The sequence below is a fragment of the Penaeus japonicus genome, unplaced genomic scaffold (genome assembly GCF_977035675.1).
Source record: "Penaeus japonicus unplaced genomic scaffold, GWHDUDI00000001_assembly GWHDUDI00000018, whole genome shotgun sequence".
Taxonomy (NCBI): Eukaryota; Metazoa; Arthropoda; class Malacostraca; order Decapoda; family Penaeidae; genus Penaeus; species Penaeus japonicus.
The window spans coordinates 37,009,580-37,017,079 of record NW_028234420.1 but is presented as its reverse complement, the minus strand read 5'-3'; positions in this window follow the sequence as shown (position 1 = coordinate 37,017,079).

Below are 7,500 nucleotides of genomic sequence, written 5' to 3'. Positions count from 1 at the left end.
TAAGATATATATTATTATATATATGGAGGTGTCACTGCATATTATATCTAATCATGTACAGTAGACAAAGGTATGAAAAAAGCAAAAGCCCCTCATAAATAAATAAACCACGAGGTATCCTAATAAAACCGATAGTCTCCAGTCATAGAAATCACCACTTGATTGTTAGATTAGTGTCTGATTTCTAAATGACTGCGGGGCACTTACAGTTTATGTACCAAACATTACCGCTCACCACGACTGCCAGGAAAACCAAATGTATAATGGTGGCACTGCCAATTGGACTGGAAAAAGTATCTGTAAGGACTACTTCCCAACTCGGCTTTTAATGTCTATGTTACCACGATGGAAGTTAATTTGAGGCAGCAAGTAGTAATGATTCTGAATGCTGTTCCTGCTGCTGTGTGAACTTTTTAGTAGCATAAATGTTATACATTTTATAATTTATATTTTTATTATTATTTTTGTTATTATTATTGTTATTATTATTATTATGTTACTATTTATATTGTTGATGTGATTATTATTATTATTATTATTATTATTATTATTATTATTATTATTATTATTATTGTTACAATTGTTATTGTTATTATTATTATTATTATTATCATCATTATCTATCATTCTTCTTATTATTATTATTGTTATTGTTATTATTATTATTATTATTATTATTATTATTATTATTATTATCATTATCATCATCATTATTATTAATTATTATTGCATCTACCCTGATCATTATTCCAAGGGAGAGTATTGAATATTTCTGCTGCCCATGATTATTGATTATTGTCTTTCTTTATTTTTATTTTATTTATTTATTTTTAAATATTTTGACTTAGTTTTACTCCCTCTCCCCCTCCCTCATCCTTGGTAAGGTTTTCCTCTTCATTTTTCTTTTTCTTCTTACTATTTTTCTTCATCCTTCTCTTCCTCTTCCTTTTCCTCTTCTTTTTCATATTCATTTTCTTACTCTTACTCTTACTCCTACTCCTACTCCTACACTCCTACTCCTACTCCTACACTCCTACTCCTACACTCCTACTCCTACACTCCTACTCCATCTTCTCCTTTTCCTTCTCCTTCTCCTCCTCCTCTTTCTCCTCCTTCTCCTTCTCCTCCTTCTCCTCCTTCTCCTTCTTCTCCTTCTTCTTCTTCTCTTTCTCCTTCTCCTCCTGCTGTAACTTACTTTCTGGTGAGTATGGGAAAAGTATATAATTTTTTGTCTATATTTTTGTAAATTCCTGTTGCTTGTACAACTTTTTGCGTAATGGTTTACTTTTATTATTTTAATTTATTGAATTGTACAATTTGGAGCTTGGCTTTCACTGTCTGATATTTGTGTATATACAACTATTCCTTATGAATTCATGTACAGTTAACTTTTAAGTTTATTTTCCCTCCAATACCTTATTACTTTAATCTGTTGACTAAGAAAGATTATTACTTGTAAGTACTAGAGTTGCATGATTTATTTATTCTTTTAGATATTTATTTATTTATTTATTTATTATGTATTTGGATTAGTAAAAAGGAAAAAAAAAGATGCTGATGTTCCTAGTATTTTTTCATGTTTTTCTTTTACTAATGAGGAAAATCATCACAGTCAATGTCAATGATGTGATCACCTTGAATGATGTTCAACTTGGCACATATATAAGAGTAAGATATAGTGAGTGCTTTGTTATGCTTGAATGAGTACGTGGATGGCTTACTGATTTCATGTGTATAAGTGAAGGTGCATGTTTTTTTTTTTTTTTTTTTTTTTTTTTTTTTCCCCCTGTGTTTTTTTAGGCTTTTCTATAGAATGCGAAATATGAAAGCTAGGATTTGTACACTGTAAGGAGTGTCGTGGTTATTTACTCAACTGTTGTGATCGGTTATGTGAATTTATTTACTGTGCTTTTAGAGAGAAATCTGATGGTGATGTGCCAAACCCTTTACTTCAGGTTAGCTAAATTTCTCAGTCCCTCACACCGTCTGTCCAGCTCCCTAAAACTATCGCAATGTCACCTGTGTCTAGTTGACTTCCTTCCCATTACTCATTTTAGGGTGTGATGCTCTCATTCCATAGCTGCTGGTTAGTGATTGATTTAGTTTCTCCCAATTTTAGTTCTTTTTTTTTCTTAACCCATTCCCGCCGGCACTGTTCCGTCTTTGCATGGCTGCAATGCCGGAGCTCTCGAATGCATAGGCCTAAATCAATTATACGATTGACGCCACATGCCGGCACCCGGTGCTATGCATATTACATAATCGCCGTCTGTGGCCGGCGGCCAGTGGTACCGGGTTAATGATAATAGTTTACTCATCCCAAAAACCTATTTAGTTGATGTATAAACCCACTCTCTATACCTGTCTACTTTCTGCCTATCTACCTCTGGGGTACGGCTTCCCATGCTTTTTATTTTGGGAAACAGCAGTTTGTGAAATGGTTCCTTGAGATATATATATACATTCTACTAGATATTTTTTTATAGTTTAGAATGTTGTTTGGCATAACCGAGCAACTTGACATAGCTAGCACTGCATTTGATTCATCTGTCGAGAAGTAGCTAATAGTCAAGTTTTTTTTTTTTTTCTTTTTTTTTTCTTTAAAGGAAAGGGGAGAGAAGAGTTACAATCTGCGCCACCTCTTGAATACTGCAAAATCTTCCGCATGCTTTTTGGGTCCACTTTCTGTCTGTTTATGGTGCAGAGTCATCACAGGCACCTCTGTTAATAGCTACCGTTAATTGTTATCATTACAGTTTTCGTTGTCCTAAAAGGATTGGTTGAAAGGATATGGAATCAAATTCTCCTCCCTTTCTTATGAATGTTAGAAAGTCCTTTGTAGTTGTAGACTACTCTAATTGCCTTTTTTTTCCAAGTTTGAAATTAACAAAGAGTATTTCCAGTTTGCTGGAAAATGATGTCATTATGTAATACATTTTGCATTATTTATGGAGAATGGTGTTTGAAGGATGTTGCCCATTTTTAATATTGTATAGGCAAAGATATTAAACGTGAATGTGATGAATCCTCATATAATTGAGAAGGCTAAATATTATTCATTTGATGAATGTAACGTGTTGATGGGTACAGCGTAGGATTTTGTCCCCTTTTTAATCTAAAATAAATGATCTTAATCCCGACATCACATTTATAGTAAAAATGCTTCAGCCTTAATCATTCACAAAAGCCTAGGTTTTAACAAGAAAACAGTTGCATTCAATAACTGCAACTTTATCCAGTCTGACTTTCCTAACAAAATGGCTTTTAAGAGTTTACCCTTTATAGTGTTTGAAGAGAGCATTTAACATTTATGCAATCCTTTCTAAAGCATATATATGTGGATTGATTTTTCTACGTTGAATTAGCATAATTTAACTGGGTAGGTATTGTTACTGAATTCTGTTTTTATTTTCAATTTTCATTTTATAAAAGGGGGGGGGGGACTTATATAAGTCGGCATGCTTCCTAAGGATGTTTTAATTTCCTTTTGGGTTGACATTTGTTGGAGAGCAGTAATGGCAACATATTTGTGTCTGTATTTTATAGTCCATGTTTGTAGCAGAAAGTATGTGTAAATATATGGTGAGGAGCACTATATACTGAAAAATATCTTTATACTACATTTTATATTATTTCTTTGTAAAATACTGTCACTAGATATTTTTATCATTATATTGATATAAGTGTACATTAGATGAGGTGGTGTGAAACTTGGTTTTTACACTGAACGATTTTTAACTTACATTTCGGTGAAAATTTCCCGTTGTTTTAAGAAATATTTTTTACTTTGTTCAGTGTTGTATAAAAGAAATATGGCAATGTATGTTACTTATTATTCATTATCGAGGGACAATATTAACTTCACTAATAATTTTTCTTGAACTATTGTGAAATGTCTGATCGTCATGACTTTGATGTCTTGCATATTCTCAAATCTTCAGTATTTTATTTTTTTTCTTTACAGTTGCTTATTTACTGTACTTACTCTGGATATCGAAGCCACTGTTTCAGAAACCGTTCATCTTTTGGTTAATTCTCTCGAACCGGCAGTTCCCCCCATCCTGCTGGAAGAAAATGTATATGAGAGAAACTCATACCAATGGAGCTTCATTACTCCTTTCTTCATTTTGCTACAGGTTCAGCTTCAAGTTTTCTTTCGCACCGGTTATCATTTCTGTCGAAGCTTTCCCTCCCAGCCAAAAATCTGTCGGAAAATTCCTCGTCTGCCAGAATGCACGTTGATGGTTTCCGTCATGAGTTTAAATAATTTGATGATTGTACTTAAGGTAGCCTTGTGGAAAGTAGGCAAAAGATGGTATTGATGGCGTTAAAACCAATGTTTATTGTACATAGTGTTGCAGAGTTATATAATTTTTTTTTTTCTTTTGTCAGCCTCTTTTTGCTTGCCAGGGCACCTTCTATTAACATGTGTTTGATTATTTTTTTAGAAACTTGGAAATTGTTCATCAATTATTGTTTCTTGTTTATGAAAACATTGATAATTAGTTTAAGTGTGTCATAGGGAAATACTGTATTAAGATTGGTGTGCGTAGCAAACATTTTTTTTTTTAAAGCAATGGCTGTGAGGTCATTGAAAAGAATATTATGCAATATTAACTGGGGAATTCTTTCTATTTTTATTTCTGAGTTGGTTCGATGGTAACTTTTTGTATATAGTATACAGTACAATCCATGAGAATATATTTTAATGTCATACTGTTGGATTTTCATTACCCAAAGAACTCTGTCACAGTTTGTAGTATAAGCTGATAGAATACACATTTTTTTCTTCTTCAGTTACAACTCTGAGAATTTCATCCATGCATATATATGTGTGTGTGTGTGTGTATGTGTGTGTGTGTGTGTGTGTGTGTGTGTGTGTCTGTCTGTCTGTCTGTCTGTCTGTCTGTCTGTCTGTCTGTCTGTCTGTCTGTCTGTCTGTCTGTCTGTCTGTCTGTCTGTCTGTCTGTCTGTCTGTCTGTCTGTCTGTCTGTCTGTCTGTCTGTCTGTCTGTCTGTCTGTCTGTCTGTCTGTCTGTCTGTCTGTCTGTCTGTCTGTCTGTGTCTGTCTGTGTCTGTCTGTGTCTGTCTGTGTCTGTCTGTCTGTCTGTCTGTCTGTGTGTATGCATCTCTATATGTATATGTGTCTATATGTATATTATATATACTTAAAGAAATGTATATAATCAGCACAAACACAAGCGCCAGACCCTATAAAAAGAAATCAGCCTTGCTTCTTCCTCTGCTTGTCAGTACAGGTTTCTCACGTGTTTTTCTTCCCGTCTCTCTCTCCCTGTCGCCCCCCCCCCCTCTCTCCCTTTATGATACTTTACAATCTTATTCCTGCTGAACATTGGTAGTTAACTTTGTATGATTTTAAGTCATGTGTGATTATGTACAGCTTTCAGAACTCCTTTCATTGGGTTCGATTCAAAGGCCAAAATCAGTTAAGAAGAATCCTTTATGTCAAGAAAAAGAAGAAGAAGAAAAAAAAGAATCCTGGCAACATTGTCGCAAAATAAAATGTATATTTACAAAATGACACTGGCAAGTATAAACAATAAATGGATGAAGTCTAATCATTATGGTTGACATGAACAATCCTAACTTTTAGAATGATGAAAAAGAAAGCTAATTAAAAGGAAATAAAAGCTGCTTTACGACGAACATATCCTTTTCCCAGGGATACAGACTCGCATGTTTGATTATCTACTGACTGACTTTCGTCTGAACATTACTCTCTCTGCTGACACGAGTGTATTCCTCCTCGTTTTGTGGAGTGGGATTCAATGGATTGAGGTTCTGCCGTCTCCTGGTCATCTGGTGGGGTTCATGCTGACCCCTGCATACCAGAAACGATTTCTAGAAATTCTGTACATTGAATATCACCAGATATTTTCTTCGGTTGAGCTCCTGGAGCCTCTTTCTTTTTAGGCTTAAAACCCTACAGCTTCTCGCTTGCCTCCTTCTTCCTGCTTGCTGTCTCTCGGGAAATTTATCTCCCATCATAAGCTGTTCGAAAAGGAAAATGGTCTTTTTCCAGTGGGAAAGCAAGTCAGTCATGGTTGCAGGCTTACCGGTTTGATTATCTTCAGAGTCAGTATCTTCTGAAAAATGCTGGAGACCTGCTTGTTCTGTGGAGAAAGTAGGGTTAAGTTGTCTCCTTCCTCCTGCTGCCTGCTGCGTCTTGAGAGCAGCTTCGACTGATTCAGCTCTGCTTAGAAGCTTATTTAATATGAACATAGCCCTTTCTCAGCGTGAAACCCCGTTGGTCAGGAATACAGGCTCGCTGGTTTGACAATCTTCTGACTGTCTTTCGTCTGAAAACTGCTCTCTCTCTTCTGATCTGAGTGTATGTATTCCTACTTGTTCTGCAAATTGCGTTTCGATAAATAGACTTGGGTTCTGCTGGGTCCTGCTCATTTGGCGGGGTTCCTGCTGTCCCCTGTACAGTAGCCTGCTCCTTCGGTTGGGTTCCTGCTTCCTGCTGTGTCTCAGGTACAGCCCCTGATTCCCGCCATGCGAGAATAAGTGGGACGTGTATATTGAGAATATGGGAGACTTGGGGATAAATAAATATATTTTCTCACTGAGTTCTGGGCGGGGCAGTTGTGACGTGCTGAAACGTTAGCAACAGATCGCTAGATTATTCTTAAATATAATTATTTTTCATAATTTCTTAGACTGTTACTTTAGTTAAAAATTACGTCACAGACAACTAAGTGATATTGCTGACATCATCGTAATTTCAAAAAACTATTGTAAAATCGATTGTGATTGGCCATGAAAAAAATCACTATTGCAATACTACTTCTAATTTGTCACTTACCTGTGATATCACGTCACATCACGAGGTAAATGTACATACTCATATGTACGTGTATGATTATTCATATTGTTCTTTTCGTTTTGGTAAAAAAAAAAAAAAATCAAGTATAAACATATTTTTTGATGCCCCACTAAGAGATTACTTCCACTTTCCATTGATATTTGCACAAAGAAGTGAAGAATATAGGCAAAGATCAATAAAATGACACTTGAAAAAAAAAACATTGCTGTAACATGTTTTTCGACTAAAATAACTCCTCTAAACATGGCAATATCTTAACGAGCCTTTTCATTGTAGACGCATTCATGAAAACTATAAGAATAGGGTGGGTGGAAACCTCTCTGAGAGATTTAGCAACGGGAAAACACTTGTTATCTTACAGGAGTTGACTGTATGAGGTACAATACAAGCTTTATCCAGAGCCAGAGTTCATTCTTTTTACTTATGTATAATCTTGTAGTATGTGGAATATCATTGCCACAATATCTTGAGCTAAAGTCAGATATATACGTAAAATATGTGATAGCTTTTTCTTCGACGAATAGGACTTCGAGGGGAAATGATATATATATGTACAAGAAAAATAAGTTTATTTATGTGAAAAAGAATGAATGCAAAGCATAAATATGATAAAAATAAAACACATACATAAATATATTAAAAAAAATGAAC